Source organism: Chiroxiphia lanceolata, chromosome 1 (genome assembly GCF_009829145.1).
Source record: "Chiroxiphia lanceolata isolate bChiLan1 chromosome 1, bChiLan1.pri, whole genome shotgun sequence".
In the NCBI taxonomy this organism is placed as follows: domain Eukaryota; kingdom Metazoa; phylum Chordata; class Aves; order Passeriformes; family Pipridae; genus Chiroxiphia; species Chiroxiphia lanceolata.
In genome coordinates this window covers 38,000,900-38,028,238 of record NC_045637.1, presented here as the reverse complement: position 1 = coordinate 38,028,238, position 27,339 = coordinate 38,000,900, and the positions used below count along the sequence as shown (strand labels likewise).

Genomic DNA, 27,339 nt, shown 5'->3' with positions numbered 1-27,339 from the left:
AGACAATTGCTGCTCTTCTAATTAACAGTATCTGTGATATTGCACTGCACCTTCAACTTACATGTATGCCTACAGTTTACCAGACCATCCATCCTTCCTTCACACAACTGATTAATGGTTCTTTTGCATATGGGTTTGAAGATTGAGGAATTTCTTTTCCTGGTGATAATTTTCTTTATCTGTGCTGTCAGTGAGGAAGTGTTGCTTTGCCCAGGGCAGAACCTGGTAAGAGAGGAGGCAGGACTGCAGATGGCTGCTTACACCATCCACACACATTACTGAAGTCCTGAGAAACACTCTACCTGGTACTGCAGTAGCCCCTGAAACTGACTGTCAGCAAGGCCCAGGCCTTCCCTCCAGAGACACCCTGAGATGAATGTGGGGGGAGAAGAGACTACAGAGATGGTGATGTTGACTCTGGGCTCTGGGTTTCCACACACTGGAGTTTAGGATTGTTGCACCTCTCTCTGGGGTCAGTTGCTATGTACAGAGCGGTCATGGCATGCTTTGAGCACCCACGACTCCTCCACATTGGACCTTCCAAAGGGAACAGGATATTTAAGCACAAGAACATTTCCCCGAATGCCACCCTGCCTTCAAAGACCAAGTAGTCAGGTTGCATCTTCTGAAGAGCGTACACAATGTTTTCAGATCATTCCCTTCTCCCTCGGGCTTATGTGTTCTGTAAGTTTCCAGTCTCTGTGCAAGTCTGAATTTTATCTGCAAGCACATAACTTTGCTTGAAATCCACCAGAGGCCAAACCCTGCTCTCAGACAGTGTCAGGCACGTCCGTGGGCATCTGCAGGAGGTCGAAGTGAAGATCCAGTTCTGCCCAAAGGGGCTGATGAAAAGTCAGAGACTAAAAGATGAGGTCGTTTCTCTCTTACTCCTTAGGACACAAAGAGTTATTTATTTAAAAGACTGGCTTAGCTTTATTGTAAATAGTTTCACAATGGGTGCCTGGATGTTCCAGCCCCAACCAGGGACCTCTTGTTCTAGGCACTAATCTTGCCACTGTGACCTTTGGCTCATTTAATACCTGGGTGTATCTGCTGATGTCCCTTTTTTTCTTTTCTTTTTTTTTTTTAACCAGATAAATTTACATTTCATAGTCCATTCACATGTGCTAACCTAGTTATGAGCCAGTTTCACTCTTCATGAACTTCCTGCCTACAGGCATTTTTTGTAAATTGCTGTAATATGATAACTGAAAATCCTTTTTACTATCTTGAAACAGGAAATAAACATCCTGTTGTGAGAAGAGAATTAGAATTGTGCATGATGCTTCTTTTGTAATTTACTCAATCTTGATAACATATATTATGTAGGAGAGACTTCTAGGGCATTAAACCAAAGATGACCAGTCATAAATCAACCTCAAGTTGAGAGTATGCTTAATCCCTGTTGCATAGCACTTAGTTCATTCTTGTTCAGCTCGAGTGTTGGTAATCTTTTGTCTTTGAGACTGATGAGGAATTAGTGAGATTAGAAAATATTTAGAAATTCAACAGAACTTCTGGGCCTGCATTTTGTGATTTTCAAATGAAAGTTCAAATAATTTGTACTTCCTGTCACCTACTACTTTATACTTGGAAGATATTTCCTGAAACATCAGAAATATCAGCCTGCAGAGCATACCCAGGGTAGTGAGCTGGAGATTGCCTTTTTTTGGAGCAGTGGGCAGCAAACTCTTTGGTATCAGAGATCTTGAGGTATGTATTCTGCTTGTCATCCTTATATCCCCCAAGCAATATAAGTAAAGTTCCTCTTCTCAGTCCTCCTAAATCTGTTTTTGTTTTTCTCTGTTGAAATTATTGATATATATTTTTTTTTCTTCAGGAGAATGTTTTGCCTTTGCTTTTCACTTAATCTAGGGTTTTGTTGTTTTGTTTTCTTTGGTTGGTTGATTGGTTTTAACCTTTCTTTTTAATTGCTATGTTAAGGTATTGCTGGAAGTCTTATGAAGATGTTCTTATTTTAGATGTCAATAGGAATTTTAAAGAATTGCTTCTGGTTTTGTACCTCTTACACTTCTAGTCAGTGATGAATTTCATTTAAAAAGGAAAGAGCCAACCACATTACTATAATTTCTGAAAAGTGTCTTGATGATGATTTGTGACAGAGGAATGTTACAGTGTCTCTCAGTTAGATAACATCAGAGAAATTAGACTAATGTCTGTATTTGGATTTCTACTGTCATTACTGAGAAATCTTTGGACCAAAACATTGGGGCAAATATTCTTTGCATAATATTCCTTTATGAGTAATGCTACACAATTATTTTTGAAATTGGAGTTCTTTGCTATACTAATCATAATATTATGAGTGAAGTAATTCCAGTTTGGCATACATTTATAAACACTGTTGAAATGTTTAAGTGCTTGCAGCAGCTGTAGGACTGAATTTTTGGACCCTTTCTTTCTATGCATGTGTCATGTTTCTCTGATTTGGGTAGTTTAACAGAAGTAATTTTCAGATGAATGATAAATAAATGCAAGACAGTGCACTTATGCGAGGTAATATTTGAACCTGGAGATGGGATTATTGGTCTGCCTTTATTCTGATGCTGCTGGTCAGACTGGATCAGAGTTGTTTAAACCTGGGGTTTTTTTGAGTCTTGGTAGGGTCCTTCAGCTGAACACTGAGTCATCTTTTTTTTCTTCCCCTCCGTTCCCCCCCCCCCCCCCCGAATTCTAAGAATACAGTTTAAGTATTTTATCCAGGCACATTTTCTGGGAAGTGGCTGGTGGTTAAAGGATATGTCTGTGAGACAGATGTATGTGGCTCTAATTTGACATCTGCTTTTGAGTCATTCAGCTTCGTCTACCCTGATGGATGCAGGTAATCACGTCTCCTTCACCCACACTCTGAGGTGGCCACTTGTGGGCCAGCACTGGAGCAGCTGCATTATTATGGTGCTAAACCCAAACAACTATATCCTGCCTCTTATATTATGAGTTTGTAACCAAAGTTCTGATTACACAAGTCACACGCTGAAATGTTAATCTCTCCAAAACCTGCAAGACACATTCCACATACTTCATGGAGCAGGAGCTCTGGGAACGCTTCATAGGAGGAAAGTAGTGATGACATATCTCCCTACTCTGTTACTAAAGGGAACAGGTCTGGGCATTTGTCTGGTTACCAAGGCAACCAAGCAATATTCACTTTATCAACCTTTGATGATTTGGTTATTGCCACATCTGGGAACTTGGATTACTCGGAAGTCCCCTTGGCTGTAGGGTCTTGCTGCTGATCATGAGTGCAAAACACACTTGAACTGATCAAGAACCACAGCTGTGCCACTTTGAGATTATTACCTTGGACTTGTGCCTGCAGAGCTCCTGGACTGGAGTTGATTCCTGTCCATGAGAAGGCAAGCAAAACAGATGTACGACTGTCAGCACTTGTAGGTCCCTCAGATGTAAAATCAGGGAAGCTACCAACCTTTTTCTTCCAGCGCTTGCTTGTAAAAGAAGTTTCTTACACATTAGGAAGCTGTGATTCCTAGTCTTTATTTGCTTAATCTGTGCTTTAACATATTCTTAATTCATTTTCAGAAATGACTGTAAATTTAACATGCTGGCATCTTTTAAAGTGGTTAAGGAAGAAATCTCTCTGTCTTGAAGAGTTTTCTGATAAGGCCCTAGTTTTGCATCTTAAAAAAAGTGGGCATGCCCTAATGCCTCTCTGGAATGTCAGACTTGTTCTTCCCTGTATATTTTTGGCATTTTAAACGACAAAGTATTGTTAGTAGAAGTTTGTTTTGCTCTTTGTATAAGGGTATGGATGAATAGTCCCTTTAAGTTCAGTGGGGTTGAGGTTTTGTTTGTATAGTTGTGAGCCTCTGGAGAGTTTCTGCAGCTTAATTAGTATTCATAGTGTTATTCTAGAAGTGTAAATTAGTTTTGATATTTTATTTTATTATAAATGATGCTGCCTTGTTTCAGGTTTATTAGTTGCAGCTACTTACACAGTGACCATTTTCATCTCCACAATAAGCTTGCTCTGGTTTTGCTTTTGCAGTGTGGAAGACGGTGAGATTAGTCATACTTTGGAAATCCCTGTACTTTCTTCATATATCTGGATAGGCCAAGGGTGGAGCTTTCTCTCTTACTCTGAACTCTGAATTCGTACTATTTCAATTTCACTTTTGCATCTTTTTTGCAGTTAAAATCTTGTCATCTTCAACTGTCACCCTCCTTGCTAGTGGGGTGTACTCTCATACATTCTACATCAGCTTTTGTAGCTTTAATGATGAGAAAGAAATGACACCTTTTGTCATAACTATAGATACTAGCAGGACAAAATGCTGGTTTCTTTCAGTGGAAGTATACAGTACTCACAGTCATTCAGTAAGCTGATTATGCAAAGAATCAGCCTTATTTCATGAAAATAGTTAGTGCTATGTCTCAGCAATGTGGATGAGTGAGACAAGGTTAATTCCAAGAATACAGGGAAATGTGTACTTGGACTTGTGTATGAAGCCAAGTTTCCAAAGGCTTTACATGAAGAAAGGTAAAGACAGGTCCTTAATCCTACTTTCAGTTTAATGGACACAAAAACATATATGTTGCCTTCCAAAGGGGCAGTTTCATATAACAGAGAACTGCTATGAGTCCCTAAACCGGGGGAATAAATGTGTAAACAGGAAAATGAGAAAGCGAGCATATAGCAAGCACCAGAAGTTGAAAGCAAAAGTGGTAGAAAATTCAGCAGGGAAGAAGATGATATGCATAGAAATCCCTAAACAGAACAAAAGAAAATTTATAGTATTTCACAGGATTTCAGGTATAAAACCTCTCCTAGATATGGTATTAATCCATTTATTAACTGGTAGAATTCTCGATAATAACGAAGAAAGGGCAGAAATGTTCGATCAATACTTCTATTCAGTATTTGGGGAAAAGCCAGATGATTCAGGACAGAATGATGATGGAATGCTTTTCATTCTAGCAGTAACTAAGGGAATGTGTTAAACAGCAGATATTAAAGTTAGATACATTAAAATTAGTGGATCTGGATAATTTACATCCAAGATTTTAAGATCGATAGTCAAGGAGCACTACAAGCCATTAATTTTGATTTTTAACAAGCCATAGAGCATTGGGGATGTTCCAGAGGACTACAAGAAAGCTAATGTTGTACCAATATTTAAAAAAGGTAAATGCAGTGACCCAAGTAATTATAGGCCTGTCAGCTTGCCTTCGATCCCAGGCAAAATAATGGAATGGCTGATAGGGTTGCTTGAGTAATAAGGAATTAAAAGAAGGTGATATAATTAAAGACAATCAGGATGGTTCTGATGAAACTAACTTGCTATAATTTAAAAGCAGTTTTCAAATGGAGTGATTTACAGTTTTGATGCAATAGATTTAGCGGCCTGTGAGATGTTTGTGCAGCTTGACATTTTGATTATTCAAATAGAGGCTAGCTCTGCAAACAGTGGTTTAAGAGAGAAGTTAGGAGGAGTTTAGGAATCTGAATCTAAAATGGCAATCCTGAAAGCTCAGCTCGGTGACTGCCCAGAACTGCCTTAATCTCCTTGGTTTTCAGCTGGAGAAGTTTCCAAGGCAACTGAGGTTCTGCTTTTGTGCACTCCCAGAAGACACCTCAATCCTGACAGGGTTGAGCAGTTCAGTATCAATGTCATAACTATACATTTGTCTGCCTGTTTCCCGTACAGAGCTTGATCCAAGGAATGTGCTTGTGGCACACTTCAAGGATCAGTCTGTGCACAAAATGCAAAAGCAAATGCAGCCTTTCTTTAACACATGACCACAGTAAAAGGTCTTTTATTCAATTACTCAGTGGTTAGAGCTTGTCCAGGTTAGAAAAACTCAAAGTAGTACTCTTTCCTCTCTTGAAAATGTATCAAATCTACTTATCTCCCTGGATCTCACCAATTATTGGTGTATGGTGATGATGGAGAAAGAAGGGGTTGAATACACATTAACGGGCAACAATCACGCTGAAGTCAAGTTATAATCACAACTGTGCTCTCATCATGAAGTGAAATGAACCTCAAGTATAAATTCTGCAAAGAAAAGCTATGTCAAGAAGAAGAGTAGGGGATATCATGTGATTGCTCCAAACTTATCCTAAGGGTTCAAATAGGGATAATAAGTTTATCCAAGGTCCATGCACAGTCAATACAGACCCCTTCAGAAGACAATTTTTCCTATCCTAAGACAGCTATCCAAGATCTTTGGGATGAATTCCTCTGTTCAGGTGCTTCCATCACTGGGCAGGTAGGTTAGATTACATCCATAGTAAAAGTCAGGAAAAAGAAGTTCCACCATAAGTACATACATATTGATCAGAGAAAGCTCTTGAGTTCAGCAAATGTTGTTCAATTAGTGATAAAATTAAGGAAGAAATAAAACACCAGCTTTTATCAGTGAAAGTCACGTATAGTTGTTTATCAAAAACTACATTTTTTTTTACATTACAAATAGTAGGAGAAATATATATGTGTATATATATATATATATATGTGTTTCTCCTTAAGTCTATTCTTTTGTCAATCTCAGCTGCTGAAACAGGAATTAATTCTGGGAGCTCCCAGGACTTGTCTTGTATAAGGGGTCATGTCCAGATGATCTCTGTGGTTCCCTCCGGTCTTAAAAGATCCAGCAAAAGGCACTGAGGACAAACAAACTGAAAACCCAAACCTATGCAGTAAGAAGCTTTCCCTGCCCAGGAAAGCAGATAATCTAAATAGACAAGACAGACTGGGGTGAGAAAAAGGATGTGTTATCTCTGTTTCGCAGATGGGAAACAGAGGCACAGAGAGATTAAGTGATTTACACAAGGTTTGTGTCACAGCCAGGAATGGGAGCCAGATCTCCTGAATTCTGTGTCACTACCTTAACAACAAGACCATTTTTTCTCTCTCTTGCCATAGCCTTGAGAGGGAAAGGCCTGTACTGTCTTATACACAAAATTGCACCATTGCTTATTGGGTAATCTAATAAAATGCTATACATGGAGCATACATCTGGTGTTCTGATTTCTCCTCTTCTGTCAGACTGCCTCCTCTTTCCTTCCTTCATCTTTTCTTTTATCCTCCCTTTCCTTTGTTTTCACTGTCTCTTGCAAAGGACATTGGTGTCAATTATACTAAAAGAAAGCCCCACTGTCTCAGAAATAGCGTAATCAGACCATCTAACTTTTTAATGTACAGTCAGAAATGTACCAGGCATATCTGGCCACATAGCTTCTTCCACTGAGTTTGCAAACATGAAGAGAAGAAAAAATAGGAAAAGACATTTGAGATTTGCCTGGTTTATTATGACCAAATCTGAGTAGATTTTCAAGGGAGTCAGGAATTATCTCAATGGGGTCTGCTTAGCTGAGTTGGCTAGGTTCAATTATGTCTAAATCCTTTAAATCTTTCCCTTCTGTATCTTTTTATTTCACACATGGCTCTGGCTACTGTTTTCTAAGCCCTTTTGGGTAAAACCATTTCATTTTAGATACAGATAGCAGGATCCTGAGATGCGACAGTACCTTGGACAAAACCTGTGAATACCCAGCCTGTCTCTATGGTGTCTCTGAGAGTGCCTCTTCCCTCCTGATCTATGATATTGTTGGCATTCAGTCTTCTAGTGCCTCATAATCTTGCAAGTTAGCAAGATGCAAGATAGAAAAGCATGTAATAATGTTGTACGTATGCAGAACAGAAGGATATCCAAGAGGGTGTCAAAATTTTCAGCGTGGCTACAGATAGAGGACAGTCAAGCATGGTTGGCAAAGGGAGGACAGTTTGCCCAGGGCCCTCTGTTCTGAGAGGTTAGAGAGGGCCCGGCTAATTGCCTAATGATACACAAGAGGTCATAACCTCCACCTTTGCCCCTGGCCCCCTGGAACTGCTGCTATTGCTTGTTCCTGCACTGTGGCCACCTACACAGCACAGGGGACAATGGCCAGCCAACAATGTGTTTTATTTTGGACAGGCAAGCAAAGGCCATGCATGGCAACTGAAATTCGCATCAAGCAGGGTACAGATAGTGGGTCTGAATCTTAGGTGTGTGCATAGCAAAGGTGACCTCGCTGAGAGATGTAGCTTTGGGCTCTGCTGCATCATAAAAAGTTCTGGTCAAAACTCAGAGAACCTGAACCTCTTTCCATCTAGCTGCTCCCTGGGAATAGGTTCCCAGAATCAGGTTATCCTCCTATTAAGGGAGGCATAAAGGATAGTGCTGCGAGAATTACAATGCCTTTTTATGGAAAGATCAATGGCATATTCTCAGCTAGAATGCTGTTTTTAGGTAGGGGTAGCTTCACCTCATAAAAGATTATATGGCTGACATATTTTTACGTCCAGAGAAGAGTAACAAAACCTTTGATGAAAAGGTATGAGATGAAGATATGGACAATTCAGTAGTGGAAGGTGGCAAGTAAGAGTTGTCACTGCAGTATATAATATAACAGATGGTACCAAGGGGTCATGTAGTCACTGCTGTGTACCCTCTTTTGTAATAAATATCAGAGAGAGATTTGGAAATAAAAGCAACAGGTTTAAATCTAAAACAGCAAATGCATTTTTAACACAGTGTCTCTGCCACGGCCTTGAGAAAATACTGAGGTAAAAAGCTCAGCAGGATTAACAAATGTTAGACATTGCAATCGATACTGCCTACATCTGCAGTTAAACTATCCAGGGTAAAAGTTAATCTATTAACTCATATTTTAATGTAATACAATTTTAATAACTCAGATCTCTGCTTCAGGCCTTGTGACAATGAGTACTTCCCTCTTGCAGTGAAACGGGACTGCGGAACATGTTTTTGGATGGGCATTTGTCCTTTGCAGGGGGAGTTCTTCTGCATGTGTTCCTGGCAAACAGGAGAGGCAGGATTTCAGGCAAGCTGGACCTCTGATCTGATCCGCTCTGGCACCTGACGCTGGCTCGGGTGCTGAGAGGCGGCTGGCCGGGCTCCCCTGCTGGCGGCCAGGGCTGAGCTCCTAGAGGCCTTCCCGGGGCTGGTCCTGTTGGCATTTCTGCCTGCCAAACTTGGGCTTGCAAAACACGGGCTCAGCTTGGCAGCGATGAGCACGACGTGTTCAGGCAGCTTTGAGGTTTCACCCAGATCGCCTGCCCTTCCCTGGAAGACACCACCTATGTTAAACTTACCGTAGGCAGGAAACGGAAGAACACATCAGACCTAATTAAAATATAAAAAAAAATAATTAAAAATCCTTAAAACGAATTGCATAGTCTTCTCTGTGCACCATCTGCATAGGAGCAGGGGGGATGTGCTTGATTCATACTGTGATTCGAATGGAAGTGAGAGTGAATTGAAGGCTGATATATATCGGTGCTGAGGGCAGGATTTAGACAAGTGAACAGTTGTTCCTACAGCAAAAACAGATAATGTTGTCAAGTTTGTTCCCTAACCAAGGATTCAGTCAAACACTCACCAGACTCGAGCTAAATCTCCACAACCTTTATTGCTTCCTGTACACTCATTTAAATCTTGCCTAACCCCTTCCTGTCCCAGTGCTGGTTTCCTTCTTCCTCCCGAGGGTGGTATTAGGATCTGCCCACTAAACCATGTCATCAGGTGAAGTCTGTAGATGGGCTATGACAAGCTATTTATCACAATTTTTGTAATTTCTGTCCCCACTTCCCAGTAAATGCAATAAGCTTCTGAGCACTTTAGTCGTGAAACCCACTGCTGTATCCAAAAGATTGTTTCTCCTTCTGGCATGTGAACATGGCAGTTCACTGTCCCATGGCACTGCTACAGGCACTTAAAGGTAGTTTGAAATAATTTATGTTTTTTAAGAGAAAAAACCACCACAAACACAGTTAGAACTTTTACAAGCTTTGGAAAGAGGTCATTCCCCTTAAATCTCTTTATTAAGCAAAGTAACCAGACTCACAAAGAGAAATTGTAATGAGCATTTCCTCTCTGCATTTGGAAACCACAGAGAGCTTGTCCCATCCATGACCAAGTGTGGATCTCCAGAAAGTGAAGCTGATAGAAATATATGACATGACACTCATGCTACAGGGCTTCCTTGTGCTTGGCATCTCCATCCAGGTCTACCATACACATTTTGCTATTTCTCCCTTCTTTCTAGTAAGCAGCAAACACGGATATCTTAGAAGTTTCTTAGGAAAGGAAGGAAATGTACATTCAGAAAGGAGTTGCCTCATGCTCTCATCACCAAAGCAAAATTGACTGTCAGAGGGTATGTTTTTGCTGCTTTCAAGCTTGCCAGAGCCTTGCATGGGGAAGGGAGCAGGACCGCAGCTTCTTGGGGCTGCTCCACGGGCTGCTGGCAAGGCTGCCCTTGGGCTGCTGGGCAAAGTCACACCTGGGAGACTGGAGGCTTGGAAAGTCTCCTCCTTCGGTTAGGTCCACTTCCTGCTCTGACTCTGCTGCTCACTTTTGCAGTGCATAATATGAGCTGACACCTGGGGTGTGTCAGGAAGTTTGATGCATTTTTGTATGTAAGATACTACTAATGAATACATAACTTTGGGGGAAAAAAAACCTTCTGGGACTAATAAGAGGAATTTTTTTGGGAATTATGTAGGAAGTACACTGTTAGTTCACCAGGTGGCAACACTAATTTTTCTCTGTTTTTTGCTTTTAGTGGTAGCTTCTCACTGGCAGAGATAGAGGAAAATAGGAAATATCCCAGATGTTACATGCAGAAGAGGGTCAGTTTCAGAGAGAGTTTACTTTTGCTCTATTGTCAACGTAGACTGAAGGAAAGGGCCCCAGGGATTGCACAAGAGATGAACACATTGTGTGAGTTTTTTTTCAAAGACACTTTCAGCCAAACACTATTTCAGCTGGGGAGTGTGAGAGTGAAAAGCATAAATGTGTTGATATAAATACACATCTGGGTGCACCCATAAACATGAAGCAATTCTGGTGTGCTGGTTTGCTATGCAGACACCAGAAAAATCAAACAACAGTGGTCTGTGATTTCAATCCTTCTTCAGCATAGCCAATTTTTTATCTTTGGATACTCTTTTCCTTTGATAAATCCAGGGTGGCTTGAATTTTCAGTGCTGGTTTATGCCCACTGTCCCAGACCACACCCTGTGTTACCAAAGCAGAGCTTTCAGCTTTAGCCAGACCTTCTCTGCCTGCTCACACCACGGACACGCAGGGGACTGGAGACAGTACGGGAGTACACACACGCTCACTGACTGTCCTCAAATTACCAAGGGAGGGAGATTGCAAGGAATTTGCTCAAAGAGCCAGCTGTCTACTCTCCTCTAAACATGGAAGTTAAAAGATCTCAACAAACTATTCTGGTCTTTTGATTCATATTCAACTTTTGATTCTTTTCCTTCTGTGCTTCAATCACTCCCAAACCCTCCGTTCTCTGGCCTTAAAGTCAAACAGTGTTGCAGTGCACAGGAACTGTAAAATTTATCCTCTCAGTAACTGTTCAAATCTCATCTCTAATCCTCTAAACTCTTTGATTCAGGGTAGTTTAAATTGTTGTAAATATCTTTGAGGTGGATTATACAGCTTAATTGCTACTAAGGGAATAATAATATTATGTGTATGTGCATACATATTATGATATACATAGAAAGACACAGACACAGGCAGAAAATCTTTCTAGCGAAGAATATATTAAATAATAGTTTAAAGTACTCAGGATTTGGGAAAGCCTGTTAAAAGGATTAGAAACTAAATCCAAAATGGGACAAGGGGTAAAGGTAATAATTTTCTCAGATGGCAATGGCAGCAACACACTATTTTCTGTCTTTCTGTAAGTATGTTTTCTTTATACATGGTCTATGGCACTTAATGAGAGATTATGATCTTTTCTATTAAGTCAACCTCAATTATGTAAATGATATGTGTCTGAGGAATCATAGAGACTGTATGTGGGACTTAGTGCCATGGTCTAGTAATCACGGCGATGTTGGATCAAGGGTTGGACTTGATGATCTTGAAGGTCTTTTTCAACCCACTTGATTCTATGATTTTATGATTCTATGATAGATAATACTCTCACAAGATGATGGAGGCAGAATGTCCATCAGTAGCATTTCTTTTGTTGGGAGGAAATAGTTTCCAATCATCCAAACATCAGAGTTGTAAGTCCATCTGGCCGAAAATAACTTAAACCTGAGAAAAACTGCATTAAAAAAAAAAAAGCTAAATATAACTTTCTGCATGTGAGGAATCCTGCTGAGTTGCTTGTTACCAATGCACATGTGCAGATGCCTGGGCAACTGGGGCCAAAGGCTTTGTCCTGGAAATGTGCTGTCAAATATAAACCTTCTAAAGAAAGTATCTGTGATAGTAACCATTCCTGAGAGTGGGAGAGAAAAATATATTAAGAAGATTTTAATTTCTTCATAAGAAGAAATATTATGATAGGTATTCCTAGAATCTTGTCTCTCATGAATCTGTATGTCATTGTAAATGTCTACGTTTCATCTTTGGTCTTCTTCTGCTCTGTCCTGCTCACAAAATGCTGCAAATTTATTTTTTTTGGAGGCAGTCCTGGTTGCCTGTGCTGACCCCTGATTTGAGCTGGGATCTACCACAATTCAAGGAACCAGCTCCAGAAAACCAATCCAAAGTACTGTAAGGAACTGATTTTAGAAGTTTACTGAAAAGGTTAATGACTAAATATAACAGCTGAAGTGAAACACATAGTGAATGAAAGAAAGAAATATTATGGTCTTATAGACTTAATACAAAGAAATTAATCCAAATATTGAATGTTTCAAAATGCCAAGAAAATGCAATAGCAGTGAGCCTGTGATGGCTAATTGTTGCCCGAACTTCATTCACTATATAGAAGCAAGAGGCTCATTGCACCTGTAAGCTTGAACCTGAGCATTGGTTGAGTTTCAGAGGAACCATGTCTTTGGGGCACTGTCTGTCTTTTATCATCTTAAATAAAGCTACTTTATTACAAGCACAGTAACTGGGTGTACTTAGATGATCACCCTCTTTCTAGGCAGGCTAGATCTGCTTTTCAGCCTAGTGTTTATATTCTGTGATTAAACCAATTTGATTTTGTTCTGTGATAAAAGGAAGAATCTCCACTCTGGAAGATAAAATACACATTCTTCTTTACTACCCCTTGCCTATTCTTTGATTCATCTTCCTTAGGTGCCTCTTTGGATTCCAGGCTGGTTAAAAGCTTTAATTTATAGAATGGTATGTGGAAATATCTAAGTAACATTAATGTTACTGAATCCTCTTCAGTATTCTTGGTTTCTGTCTCCTACCTATTCTTTAAGCTCAAGGTTCTCTTCCTTTCCAGTGTTTGTACAGTATCTTTGAGAAAGGCTTTGGTCTGTGATTTGTTCTCCTTGGATCTGGCCAAAGATCCATACCAGTGTGTAGTGAAGCCAACACAGCCACATTTGGAGCTACATCTGGTCATGAGTGTCTTAAGGTCAAGGTCAGATGTGGTCTTGTGTAAATTGTGAATGCAGCAGGGTGCCCTGTGGTCCTGCTGATCCTCATGTACAGGCATGGGAGTGAAAGAAACAATTCTGAATGCAGTAAAGAAGGTTAGTTTTTAAACCTCTGGAGACAGAAACAAACATCTCTCTGCAAAGCCAAAGGTTCATGTTGTACAGTTAAATCTGCTTAGACTGCTAAATATGTTTCAGTTTATGTTCTTTTCTGTATAGTTACAGTTTTTAATATCATATGCATTAATTCATCAAAGTAGGCCTAAATAAAGCTGTTCTTAAGTAGCTTGATAAATAGGGATCTACATATACTTGTATATGTCCAATAAAGGACGTGGTGACCAGCAAGGGAAGCAGTTGCCCGCCTCCAGGATGGAGTCCAGGCCAGGCTCTGGGGTTCAGTGTCTAGGTCATCCCTGTAAACTGTTCCTGTTCAAGAGCCTTTATACTCTCCTGTAATGAAAAATGTTACTGTACAGGAACTGGACCTGTTTCTCTATCATTTGTTTGCACTTATTGATAAGATGCAAATGGTTTGAGTGCTTTGTACTTTCTATGGGAAGGGAATTTTTTCCTTTGTTTCCACCGACCTCCAGCCTTGGCTGTGCATAAGACATTTGGAGGAAGAAACATTTATTTGAGCTATTTCATCATTACGATCTGTTGTAGTGATCCCTTCCCACTGCTGTGTTTACTAATTTCCTGGCATACATAAAGGGTGTTCCTTTTTTTGCAACAAAATATAGCAGCTCTTCCCATTCCAGAAACAGGAAACTGAGGCACAGGATTGGGAACTGGCCAGTTAGAAGTACTGGAAGACAAGTCCAATGGTCGTTATGTGGCATCTTCTGGCCTACTGTTGATTTTGGCAGACATTGAAACAGTGTCCCAGGTTTAGTCACCTACAATTGCGAGCAGCTTTTCAACTGCTGGCAAGCAGGCTGGGTCCTCAGTAGAGCTGCTGGCGGCAATCCTCGGTTCTTCCATTTTCTTTTTTTCCAGGTCATTTTTGCTCGTTAGGCCTTTTCATCTCCTTTTCATGGAGAGCATGATTTCAGAGGTGATCTGCTTTCTCTACCCATGTAATCAGAAGTGAAGGCTGTGATCATGCTTATTTACAAGGAAAAGGAGTAGGAAGGAGGAAGAAAGAACATTACCAAGATTCCGATATTTGGGAAGATAGATATGAAAAGACATGAATTTATCAACTGGATTTTTTTTGGATCTTAGTAGGAAAATGAGGTGAAAAGGGAATGAAACAAACCCAATAATAACCACTCTAGTGACAGTTGTGGACATACTGCAGTGACTTTCAGGCACATCAGGAGGACTCATATAATATCTAGAAAAAAAATCACAGGAGGCCGTAACCTTTCCTCTTCACTAAATAAAACATAAGTTAAAAATCTCCTCAATAAGTGTAATTGAATCTAAGGCATGCATAGATCAGAATACTGCCCCCAAACAAACTGGCTGATTCTTTTGTTAACAGATCATATATTAAAAAAAGGAATTTGTGGTATGCCTGAAAGAAGCAATAACTTATGTGAAGGTGCCTGAAGACCTCATCCTGGTATTGGGAGAGATGTGGCTAAGTAGGAGGCAAGCGCACATCAATTCACAGCCACAGAGTAGATGGAGTGCTTCTCCGGCTTGTATTTTGGAGGTGGAAGGAAGGGAAAAAAAAGAAGCACTGGTATTTTTGCAAGAAAACAAGTAAAAAGAGAAGGAATAATCTCCAGAGTAAGATACTCAGTAGAAGAAAAATAATTAATAACAAATAACCTGCAGATGAGGTGAGGAGGAATAGCTGTGGTGAGACATAGGCAAAGCAGAAAATCTGGCCCATGGAGAGTCAGAGCAGGCACTGCTCTGTGCTGCTTCTGCAGCTAGCACTGCTGAAAGGTTATTGAGGTATTTCCAAAGGACTGGGATGTCTTCCAGGCATATTTCACCTTGAAATAGAGACAGTGATTCAGCCAGGACGGCACCTGTGTAACCACTGCACCAAGGGCAAAGGAGAAGCAGCAACTCTAAAGTGCATGTAGAGAGAAGGTGCCAGCGCTGCAGATTCTGCACCCCCAGCCGGGTGCTGACCTGGGGGCCAACCTCTACAGGAGCAAATGCTTCACTCACATAAGCCTGAGCGACCTCATCAAAGTACAACAAACTGCTCATTACCAAGTGCCTGTAACAAAAGACATGTTAACCCGACTTGGCAGAAGCAAAAATAGCCTCAGCACTTGATGCCAAAGATAAATATTGGCGAATGCTATTGGACAAAGAAAGCAACCACCTCACTACATCTTGGACACCAGCAGGTAGCTGCAGATGGTGGAATATGCTGTTTTGGATCAAACCTGCAGTGGAAGAATACTTCTGCTGCCAACAAGATGCGCTAACAGGACTCACAGGGATCAGAGGTGTGGATGATGGCATTCTGCGGTAGAGCTGCAGAGACGCTGAAATGGAAACTGCCATAGATCACACTCTTGTTTGTTTGCTATGAAGAACCAAGAAAATAAAGTCATAGTTAAATACTAATAATTGTCCTATCCACGGCAATAATATTGCAGCATACTGCAGCATCTGACCTGGGACACTTAAGGCACGTCAACATTCAGTTCAAGCGCAGGAGCTGTGAAGTGCAGGCTAAATGTGCCACTCGGGGCTCGTGAGCACTTGTGGGACTTGGGAGATGGGGTATGGATGGGCTTTATTCCCATGAGCCTGGAGCAAAGTCGGAAGGGACTTTCTACAGAAGCCCTCTTAAACTGCCCCTTTCTGACATGGGTTATACGGAGGACACACAAAACTGCTGCGTGCCACCAAAATTAAACAACGGCTCATCTTGGCAGCTGTGTTGTTTCAAATACAAAATCCCCATCTACTTTCAGGAAGGTTTTTTAATTTTACCTGGGAGTGAAGCACAGTCGTACAAGGCCTTCAGTCACATTGGGTCTTCTCCCATCACAGTTGTGAAAGCTATTAAAATTCCTACCTGTGGCTTTAAGAAGGTTCAAGAAGAAAACAAATCACATAGCAAGCCAGCCTTGAACTCTGAGGGTACTCTGTCTCTAATATCAGCCCCTATAACATTCAATGTCAAGATGCATCTCTATGGCATTGCCTATGGCTAGCAGTAGTGGATGGAGGAACAGAGGAGAAAGAAAAGATGTGTAGGAAGGATATAGCCTATCACACTGAAGACCTTACCCCACTGGTGTTCTGAGATGTAGTAAAACTTTTTCCTTGAAAAATGTGAGGCTCAGGAAGGCAAGCTGCACCAATCAGACTGTAAAATTTCCAGTGTGGGGAAGATGGTGGTGCATGGGCTTCTCTATTGCTGATGCCAAAAATTTGTCAACTTTTACAAACAGACAGATTGGATACATTATTATGTGCACTCTGCTGAAATTTGATTAGCCAAATGCTGAAAGTACACAAGTTTTTGAGTGATCAACTACAGTACCAAGGCATGAGCTGCCCTCACCCCCCACCTTCTCCTGCAACAAAAATATAGTTTTAGGTGCAGGTGTTAGGCACAATTCTCATATATGGACTTCAGAGGGATATACTGGCAAGCTAAATCTAAAAGCATGCCTAGGGAGTGATGCTTAATTCTGCACTGGAATTTGGGACATTGGTGACTCGCTAGGTGGCCAAAGGAAAGTCTTTTTACCCCCTAAGCCTTCATTTCCCTGTCTGGAGAAGAATGGCTGCAATATTTGATGATGTAAAATGTCCTACTTGCAACTGGGTATTATCATCATCTGAAATGAATGTGACAAACCAAATGCTGTGATAAACAGCTTCCTCATCCCCGAGTTGTGAGCACAAGGGTGGGATTGTGTGGAAACTGTGAGAACTCAGCACATGACCAGAATTGGGTATGGGTGACAGCAGGATAGGCGGGGGGAAGGAGAAAGCTTGAATGTTGCCCTATCTCCTTCTGCTTGAGCACCAGATAATAAGGTCAGCTGTGATTTTAGCCAACTCAAAGAGAAATTCCTAATTTCTTCCCATCCAGACTTTCCTTTCCTAGATATTTCACATAGTACTACATGTTTTTTGGGGATCAAAAGTCTCATCAGGATGACTCCGTTTCCATTTCTATGAGACTGTAATAGGGGTAAGGCTCAGGTAGCCAGGCTAAATTGTCTGCATTTTTTGTTCATCTCAGGAAGTGTGCCAGCTGCTTACGTGACAGGGTGAGCTCTCCGAGGCCAGGCACACATGAGGCGCCGTGCCAGTTGTCTGGGTGGCTCTGCTTTTCACAAGGGAATGAGTCATTGACGTGGTTACCACTGCTCCACCCCTGGTATTGGTTTTTAATATCTTACCCTGGCAGGAGGTCAGGAATTCAGGACCCAGATTTGGGTACAGGCTCCTGTTCTGTTTCCTTCCCTTTATGGCAGTAATGGATTTCCTGTGCTTCCCTCCCTTTCCTCTACTACTTCTTTATGGATGTAACCATTACACAGCTTGGAGAAAATGGATTAGCAGGCAACGCTTGGCATTGCCACCGCTCTGCCACCCATTTGTCTGTTTGCAGAACCACACTCATTACGCAGAGGTTTTTAATTGTTGTATTTGTTTTAGCAATGTTGCGCAAGGCCATGGCATTTAGAAGCTATGGCAGGCTGGGGAGGTATTATGCCTGCTGCTTACATTTCCCCATCTGCTGCAAATGACTGAGGGAGACTTCTGGGTGCTTCTTGTGACCTCTGGATGGAGGTGAGTCAGCATTCCCTTGAAGGCTCCATTGCAGCCATTGGCATTTCCTCCTCTTGAACATAGCATGTGGCTGGAGGCACCTACACAGCCAGGCAAGCGGAGTTACAAATGGGTGCACCTCCCTGATGTGAAGCAAGCGTTTTGGTGAAAGACATCCATGCCGGTGCCACCCACAGTGTGCAGTCAGCAGGGCAGGGAGTGATGGAGGGCCTCATTAAGCAGGCTGGTACTTGCTGCTGGCAAGTGACACTGTAAGAGTGTCACTTCTTGGGCCACAAGCGTGCTCCGCCCATTGCTCTGCAGGAAGACCCTGAGACAGGAACTGCTGTTCAAATGGATGCCTTAGAAAAGTGTATAGGAACAAAAGTGGTTTGGGTGTTGCTATTTCATTAGCACTGCTCATAAAGCTTTCTGAAAAGTGTGAACATTTCCTGCTTTTAGCTAGACTCTTAATTCACACCACACTAGGCTCCTACCAGCCTCTTCTCCCCTACCACCATCCTTCCCTAAACCTGCCTCTGTATTTTTCCCAGCCCCTCTTTCTGGATGGTGCCAAACCTCAGTGTCCTGCACTGACCCTCCAAATCAGGCTGTTGATGCCACACAGTGATGATATATCCCCACTATGCGTGTGATAGTGGGTGTCCTACATCTGCTGCTGTTGGGGAACACAAGTAGCTCCATGGCATGGAGGGGTGGGAGGTGATTATGGTTCCTTAGTCTCTCAGTCAGGAGATGCTTCAATGCATTCATCCTCTTCCTCCTCCAATACAGGTTGAGCCCATGCCTAGTGCTACTGCTTGTCCCCATTTAATGAACCTGGACTAAGGGATCTCCTTTCCTATGTGTGGGGCCCTGATTTGTCACACATAAAGTGCATCTAAACAATTTTAGTTGTTGCTTCTTTGTTTTCTGTTTTGCATTGCATTGCCCAAATAATTTGATATACAGGAAGGGAGTCATAAATTTGTAAGAGTGACACAATTTTTTCAGGAATCTGTGTATAAGCATCACACATCCCCGAAAGGCTGTTGTTACATATGTTGCTAATTCAATTCTTTTTTTAAACACCCAAATTTACATGGGAGAGTAGTTTTACTTTAAAGAAATTGTATTTCTATTTACAGCCAAGGAAATAGATGTCTTTAGAAATCTAACAGTGTTATTTAAAACAGCTGGTTTAGTTTATAAAGCTGCTAGGAATAGAGAGAGCAGTGATTTTATACTTCAGAGTACTAGTAATTGTTTGTCCTTGCCTAACTTCTTCTATACCATGCCCCAGTTCACATTTGGAGCTATATTTTATCTCCAAGTTCCTATTATTTCTTACAGGTTAGCACAACATATGACCTATGACATTGCAGCCGTAAAGAAAGTAGGCACATGATTTTTCCTCCAGTTTTCATATCTCAGTGCTCTGGCCATTCAATTTAGTTTCCCAGGTGCTGACAGCCGGTAATGCTCTTAGCTGCTCTCCCCTGTTGGTAAGTTATGGATATTTCCTAACTGAAGTTTAATTGTATAACTTTACTTCACTCAAAATGCCAAAGGTCCTAGGAACCCATTCCTCCTGCAGGCTGATTATGGCACTGGAGATAATACTGTTTGCAGATGGTGAACCTAAATCCCTGACGAGTGACTTCTAAGACAAACTGACATTTATTGTGTTCCTCATTATGACATGACTGTCCAGAGCTGGCCCAGAGGACAGAAGACCCTATTTTTTTAGGTTACATCTTCTTCCATATATATAAAAACAAACATAAAGAAAATGTCATTTGAGTTTATCATTCAGGCTCAAAGAGATGGTAGCAATAAGTGATATAAAGGAGGAGCTTCTGTGGATACCAAAGATAGGAGCAGGAGCTCACAGGTGGGTATTGCACCAGTCCAGCACTGTGAAGCAGGATTCAGTCCTACACAGAGTGTCTCACACCTGCCATGTTGAGTCTGTATTTTTCCCCCTTTTCCCCAGAATGACACCTCCCCATTCTTGGTGTTGGGCATACTGTGCAGTGCCAGGCTGTCTCATCAGCTGGGCACTGGTGTGGTACTCCCTTGGTGGCCTCAGTGCAGTAGTTAGGATGCTAAGGGTGACCTCAGGGCCCCTCCTGTGAACCTGTTGCCCCTCTTCCTTCAGCCTGCATCAGTGTTGTTTGCTCTGTCTGCTTTGCTTCCCAGGTGGGCAGAGTGACACCAGTGCATCCCCTCAGGTGCCTCCTCTCTGAAAGGAACCTGGCCAAGGGACCCCAAGGTGCTGGGACTCCACTGTGAGAAGGTATCTGGTCTGTGCACACAATCTGTAGGACCACAAAGAGGTCACATGGTGCATGCATCAGTGTTACTCAGCCCCAGCCTTCCTGACCCTAACTGGGAGTTAAGGACCAAAATACCTATTGAGATTGCCATGAAGTTTGTCCATAGCTTTGCTCAAAGGGTGAAGTAAGACTTCACTTCATCCCTGGGGGTATAATGTGGGTAAACTGTGAGGGCAATAAACAGAGAGTAATGAGCAATAAAATAATGGTGAAATGTTCTGATGCTGTTGAAACAGAGAGGCTAGGGTGGGGAGAGCAGAACTGATTGATGTTCCTTTTGCTGAAAGGTGAACTCACTTTGCCCAATTCCATGACTATTGAATGCTCCTGCAGCTGTGACAAGCTAGGCTCAGGTGGAGAGGGAGAGAACTGGAGAAAAAATGAATATGGCATCCCTTTGTTCTGCCTCCACTCTGCATATTCATACCTCTGTGTTGCTGGGAATATCTAACCGTTTATGGCATTGTCAGCTTTCTCCCTAGGCTGCTTTCTCCCTAAGCTTTCTGTAGGCTGCTTCTCCCTAGAAGACTATATAGAAAAGTTTGTTGTGGGAACCACTCTGTATTGGGTCTACTAGTTTCACTGTGAAAGAAAAAACATTTGCCAAAACTTGATCCCATTTAATAAATCCTCAACAAGTTGGCTGACATTCTCCTTCTTTAATGTTTTTGCTTTTCTCCCTCCACAAGTCTCTTCAGTCCCCTGCAGCTGCCAACTGGATGCTGCCTGTTCAGCAGCCAGTGGGGAAGGCTTGACCCAGTGGGAGAAGGTGTTATAATCCTTCTGGAGCAGCTGCTCCAGCTTTGCTGCTTGCTAGTGAAGCCCAGAGGCAAAAAGCTTTCCCCTCCAGGGACATGAATGCTCCCAGGGGCTTTGCATGAGGCATGGGAAGGGTGGAGAGGCAAAGGTTGTGTTGCATTTGAGACTGTGAAGTTGTGATGCAGCAGAGAAGACCTCATGCACGGGGAGATCTGCATGTCTTGTGTGCCCTTTTTCAGACAGTCTGTGGGATTTCACATTGCCAAATTGTGAACTAGTCTAACACAGATCCAGTGAAGAGAAGTTAGGAAGAAGCAGACAAGGGGTTTTTTTGGTCCAGTTAGTATAGACAGCTGGGTACTAGTCACTGTTAACGTTTCTATAGGAAGAAAACAGTTGGAAAAAATCCTTGTCCTTCCCAATGCATTCCCTTTCTGCTTCTTTCCCTACTGCAGTGTCCTGTCCCCTGTCACAGTTACGTTAAGGTAGCTCTTTCTGGTGTCGTGGTCTAAAACAGACCAGCAGGGTTTTTTTCTGGTTTTGCTAATACCAGACATTTCACTGATTTAGTTTAGAGGGTATCAGCACATTTAGGAGTGATAAATGGGAAGGAGGTGGGAGAGTAACAAGTAACTGTGGGTGAGAAAAGGCAGAATCCTCCTTTGGCAGCTTTGCCATTAGATAATTGTGGTGTGGAACAGCACCTTCAGACGTCCACTGAGAAACGCATTGGTATTTGGGCCCTGATTCCAAAAAGCATGCTGGAGCATGCTTCACTGCTGCTCTGTTGCTTCATTCTTAGTACATTGTCAAGCAAGCACATGTCCAAGGTACTCACTGACTAGTCATTGGGGAGAAAAGTAAAAATTGCTAGCTCTGTACTGATGAAACATACAGAAAACAGACAGTGCAATACTTTCAATAAAAATAAAATATAAAGCCTGTGTATCCCTTCAGCAGGTATAGGAGCGGTGCAGTATTTTGCTGAATTTCCTGTGGTTCTGCTATGCACTCATCTCTAGTATTTGAGTCTTACACATATATTTAGGCTTCTTACTTCTGCTTAGGTGACAAACTTTTGGTCCTGCAAGAGATCCATGGGCCTGTTTCTGATTTATTCCAGTGAGTATTTTAATTTTCTTGAGTGAGATTTCTCTTGATTTCTGCCTGTGAAGTGGAACTGAACTATAGGTCTGGCTATACTGGAAAGATATCCTGGAAGTTGCTGCAGAGACTACACAGTGCTAACACACTTTTGCTGATCATCCTGATTGCCTAAAGGATTACCTGATTAAACCTATGATTTAAATGCTTCATGTCTTGACAGACAAGGTCACAGTTATGCAGCCTGAAGTGCCACCTAGAGTCTTACTTCATATATCTTTTATAACATTGTTCCTGGGACTGTGTTTGAAGGTCAAGAGCTGGATAGTGGGGGCAAAATTAGCAAGTGGTCCTGGGAGGTCTAAGAAATTACAGTAGTTAAAATTGAGTAGCTGGGATGAGCAGCCCATCATTGCTGGAAAACCCCTAATTTCTGTTCCCTCTCCCTCACTTAATCTCTCCCTCACACACAGAGATGTGGGAAGGTAATGAGGTCAAACGGGAATCCCATGGAGCACAACCACTGTGGGGTCTGCTTTGGACAGCAGATGGGAGCCACAGTTGTGTTAGCCAGAGGTGGCTGCAAACGGGCCCTCAGGAACAGTTGGTGTCTCCAGGCTCCCCCAGTGCACCCACCAGCCCCCACAGAATGATCTGTGCCTCAGAGGAAAGTGAGCCAACTGAAGGGACATTTCAGTCCTCCTTATGGGAACATGTGCAGCTCAAGCTGTTCCACCCGTGGCACCAGCTCCCTGCCAGGTCCCACTGGGTGCAAACAGGAGATCTTCTCCCTCCCACCTCTATGCAATACCATGATCAGTCCCTGTCCCTGCTTGGGAGGCCACACAGCAAGCTGAGATGGGATTTCTTATCCTGACTTCTTTCCCTGCCAGTGTACGTCATTTCCCCCCTGCATGCTCCTGGAGGGCAGGCTTTTCCTTTCTCCCATGTCTCCTGAGCTAACACATTAAATTGGAAAGACCTTTCTGACCCTCCACATACTCTGCCACTGAAAGTAAGCTCCCATGGTTCTTGGAAGGTAAACTGCCCCCCTTTTCAGGGTTTTCTGGACTAACTCTGTGTAGGAATGCCTGAAATCACACAAGGAATGAAGATGTTCTGAGCTGTGTGAAAGAAACCAAGCCTATATGCACAGATCCTCATGTTTCCCATATATAATATTCTGTAGCATTCTGAAACTGATTTTCTTTGTAGCTATATTGAGAATAAAAGCTTTTCCTTCACCTAACAGAATCAATCGGTCCATAGTGGGTCTTTATTCCCATTCAAATTAAGGGCTATTCCATACCAAAAATGCACTAATGTAACTAAATTGATTTCTAACTTGATTTTAGTTAAATGGGTGTAGTTCCCTACGGGGATACACTTAAATCAGTCGAAGAGCGGGTAAATTATGCATCTTTGTGTATTTCTTCCTGATATATCTTAATTAGGTGTAAAGGGATCTCACAGTAACTGAGGTTCCGACCGCAGGTAAAAACCCATACACAGAAACCCCCATCTTCGGATTCCTGGGGATGCTTAGCAACTCTCCTAAAGTGCTGAATGCTCTTAACTCCCAGCATAGAGTGCCGGAGGTGTTCACTGCCTCACAAGTGTTCAGCACTTCTGGAGATCAGGCCCTGCATTGTCACTGTGTGTGTGGTGTCTCCCCCCTCATATTTCCTGGTGGATAATTGCCTCCCCCCTAGCTAGGCACAGCCTTGGCTCTGAAGCACCCTCGTTGTTCTGAGAGCCGAGGCTAAGTGCAGCCCTCAGCATGCCCAGATCCCAGAGGATTTGGAGGGAGGCTTTTTTCTTATTGAGCTGTGCCACCCTTGCAGGGGAGCTTATCTTCCCGATGAGAAAGAGAAAAAAAAACCCTTAGCAAAGGGAAATGGAAATGATTTATAACCTGAGGCACAGCCAGCACAAGGAAATGCCTCCCCACTCATCTTGGGCATAGCCGAATCTCTGAGCAGCTTGGGCGCAGCTTTTGGTTTTGCAGTGTTTCTTTGTGCCCAAGCAGGAGCCTGTTGTCTGTTCCTATTCCCAGTGTCAGGAAAGCAGGGCATGCTTACAAAGCAGGGATGCTCTGTGGCTGTGGTCTCCACCCCAGAAGAGTATTACATGCTATGTTATATGGGAAGGGACTATGTTATATGGGACGTTCACATTCTACACTCCTGCAAGATATGGTGTTTAAAAAAAATGATAAAATCAATGCTATATTATTTTAATTGTTTTTAAAATGGATGGACTGTAAAGCTGCACAGATCAAAGTGCATGTAACCCCTTGAAAAGAAGCCAAAAGGGGAGGTGACATGTCCCATCATTGAGGAATATAGAATTTGAAATTTTTGTGTCGAATTTATTGGAAATTATATGCCAATATCTAAGTTTGGCAGACTTCTGACCTTTCAATATTGATGAAGGCTGTGGACAGGTCCAACATAAAGTGGGGTAATGGAAATATAAGCAATGGCTTCCAGGGTAGAGGCCAGAAACATGGAAGTTGTGGTCATTCTTCCAGGAATGATGTGCAGGCTTGATTGACCAGAAATGTCTCTGAGAAAGTGAGAGACCCAAAGAGGTCAATTCTCTCTCTTCAATGGCTCTGGCTATTTTCTTTAAATTAAAAAGAAAAATGGGACACTCTAGTCCTTTGTGTAATTTTATAGCCTAAGGAATATTTCCTAGGTTTACTCTGCTGTATGCACTATAAAGCACGATGGGGTATTTAGCTCCTGAATTCTCATTTGGGTGTTTTTTTCCTCCTGTTCACATTCATTTACTGTACAATATCAAGTTATATATGTTTTGTGGTTTAGGCTCTTTTTTTTTTTAATTGTGGATTTTATATTAATAAATCTCAATGTTTGCTAGCACCATAGGCATATGCAATATTATACAGAAATATTTTCTCCCTTCTCTCACCCTTCTTTTCTTGTCTCCCTCCTTCCTTCCTGCCTCACCCAGGCAGTTACAATTTTCTTCTCCTCTCCTTACAAGAGAGCTGAAGAGGGACTTTTTACAAGTGACAGGATGAGGGGCAATGGCTTTAAACTGAAAGAAGGTAGGTTTAGGTTGGATATTAGGAAGATATTTACTGTGATGGTGGTGAGGCACTGGAACAGGTTGCCCAGAGAAGCTGTGGGTGCCCCACCCCTGGAAGGCCAGGCTGGATGGGGCTTTGAGTGACCCGGTATAGCAGAAGGTGTCCCTGCCCATTGCAGGGGGGATGGAACTAGATGATCTTCCAACACAAACCATTCTGTGATTCTATATCTGTATCTGTGATGTATGTATTCTTATACTATGTCAACTTAAGCTTCTTCATATTTTTAAACCTAAGGAAATTTAATGCAAATCTGCAGTTTACAAGACACAGAACCATCACAACTTTTCTTTCCTCTGAAACTGCACGAGTCAGGCTATGCTGTTGGTGGCAAGGAAGTTTTATGGTGGGTGGGAAAGTGTGTTGGTATGTACCTACAGCTTGCAAATGTGCTTTCTTCAAAAAAAATTTTGGTAACAAGCCATGTTAGATGACAGGACTTCAGCCTCTGTCCTGGCCAAGGAGGACAGCCTCTGTGCAGCCCTGGCAAAGTTGAGGATGTCCCAGTTGTGAATGTCTCCATGTGAAGGGCTCATTGCTGCAGTGGTGTTACAGCCCAAGTAGTTTCCCTGACCTTTTGGCATCCTGTGCTTTTGGCTCATGGGAATTTGCAGAAGGGACCTGCACCTCGTTGTCCTCCAGAAGGCAATCCCTCACATTGCCACTGTACAGGCAAAGGTAAAAAGCCAGCTCTGACTCTCGTTTGATATTTTTCTGAATGGTGGTGAAATGCACCTCATCATAACCTACTCAGTAATAAAAAAATGATCATTTTTATGTCATTCAGCAGCAATGTATGGTAAATGAGATTCAAAGGATTAATGCACAAAGGAAATGTCAATGTTAATCTATAGACAGTCCCTTTAGTCCTGCTTGTCATAAATTCAGAGCAAGAGAGTTTGCAGACTGGCTCGGGAAGGATAAAATCGAAGGATTAAACAAACCATAACTCAATCTTTCAGTGCCTGGAATTCTTACTTTTGGGGGATTTTCCTCTGTAGTTTTTCTTAAAAGAACATATATCTTTAGTGAGAGAGAGAAATTACAAACATTAGACCATGAAAGTTGGGCTTTCTTGTAGTCATGCTTGCACAAGCGGGCTCTAACTCAAATCAGCTGTGCTGGTTTAAAGCTGTGCTAGTATCCTTTATTGCTAACACTGAGCTGCTTTAGTTACTCACTGTTGTGTCTTCTATGGGAATATAGGAAGAAACAGGCTGGCTTTGTCTCCCTTCTGACAGGGAGGCTCTGTATCTACTCGTCCTCAGCAATCAGATCATAAAATTAGAGCTTCATGGTTGTTGTTGATGGTTTTGTTTTTTTGTTTTGGTTTAGTTTTTTTTCTTAGATGAATGTTAAATTTGTTTTGCTTCCCAGTATTCCAGCTCAACCTGAAAGGAAGGTGTGGATCTTTGGATAATGTGAAGGACATCTCAGATCTGACTTTTTCTCTGGATGAAGGACTCAATCTTACACCAGGATTCACCAGGGGAGTACCTTCTGCTCATCCATTTAGACTGCAGTCTGCCTGGTGCCAGGCCCTGCCCAACTTCTTAGCGTAGAAAATGTGCATTGAATTGCATGTCTAATTTGTTCACAAATTTTCCACGAGTGTTGAACCAAATCACACTGCAAAGACTATGCCTAGTTATGTGCCTAACTCAGCATTTGCACACAAAATTGCCTAATGAGCATGTGCAATTATGGCAATTAGGCTTGTGAATTAAGCATGCAAATACCCTAGCATTTGGGTTAGAGAGTCATAGCCCATATCACTAGGAATAGCATAACCTATTTTAGGTACAATGAAAAAGCACATCTACCTTTTCCAGTGTGACCACATTCATGAAAAGAGAGCACTGTAAGACCTTTGGCTTGG

The 27,339-nt window shown here is 42.1% G+C and overlaps 1 long non-coding RNA gene across 1 annotated transcript; it reads left to right on the top strand.

The window, feature by feature from the left end:
- The first annotated feature begins 1,365 nt into the window (after positions 1–1,365).
- Positions 1,366–26,945, top strand: LOC116790600. Its single transcript, XR_004358421.1, has 3 exons — positions 1,366–1,713; positions 20,343–20,439; positions 26,838–26,945. It is a non-coding gene; the product is annotated as an uncharacterized LOC116790600 (long non-coding RNA).
- Positions 26,946–27,339: the final 394 nt, after the last annotated feature.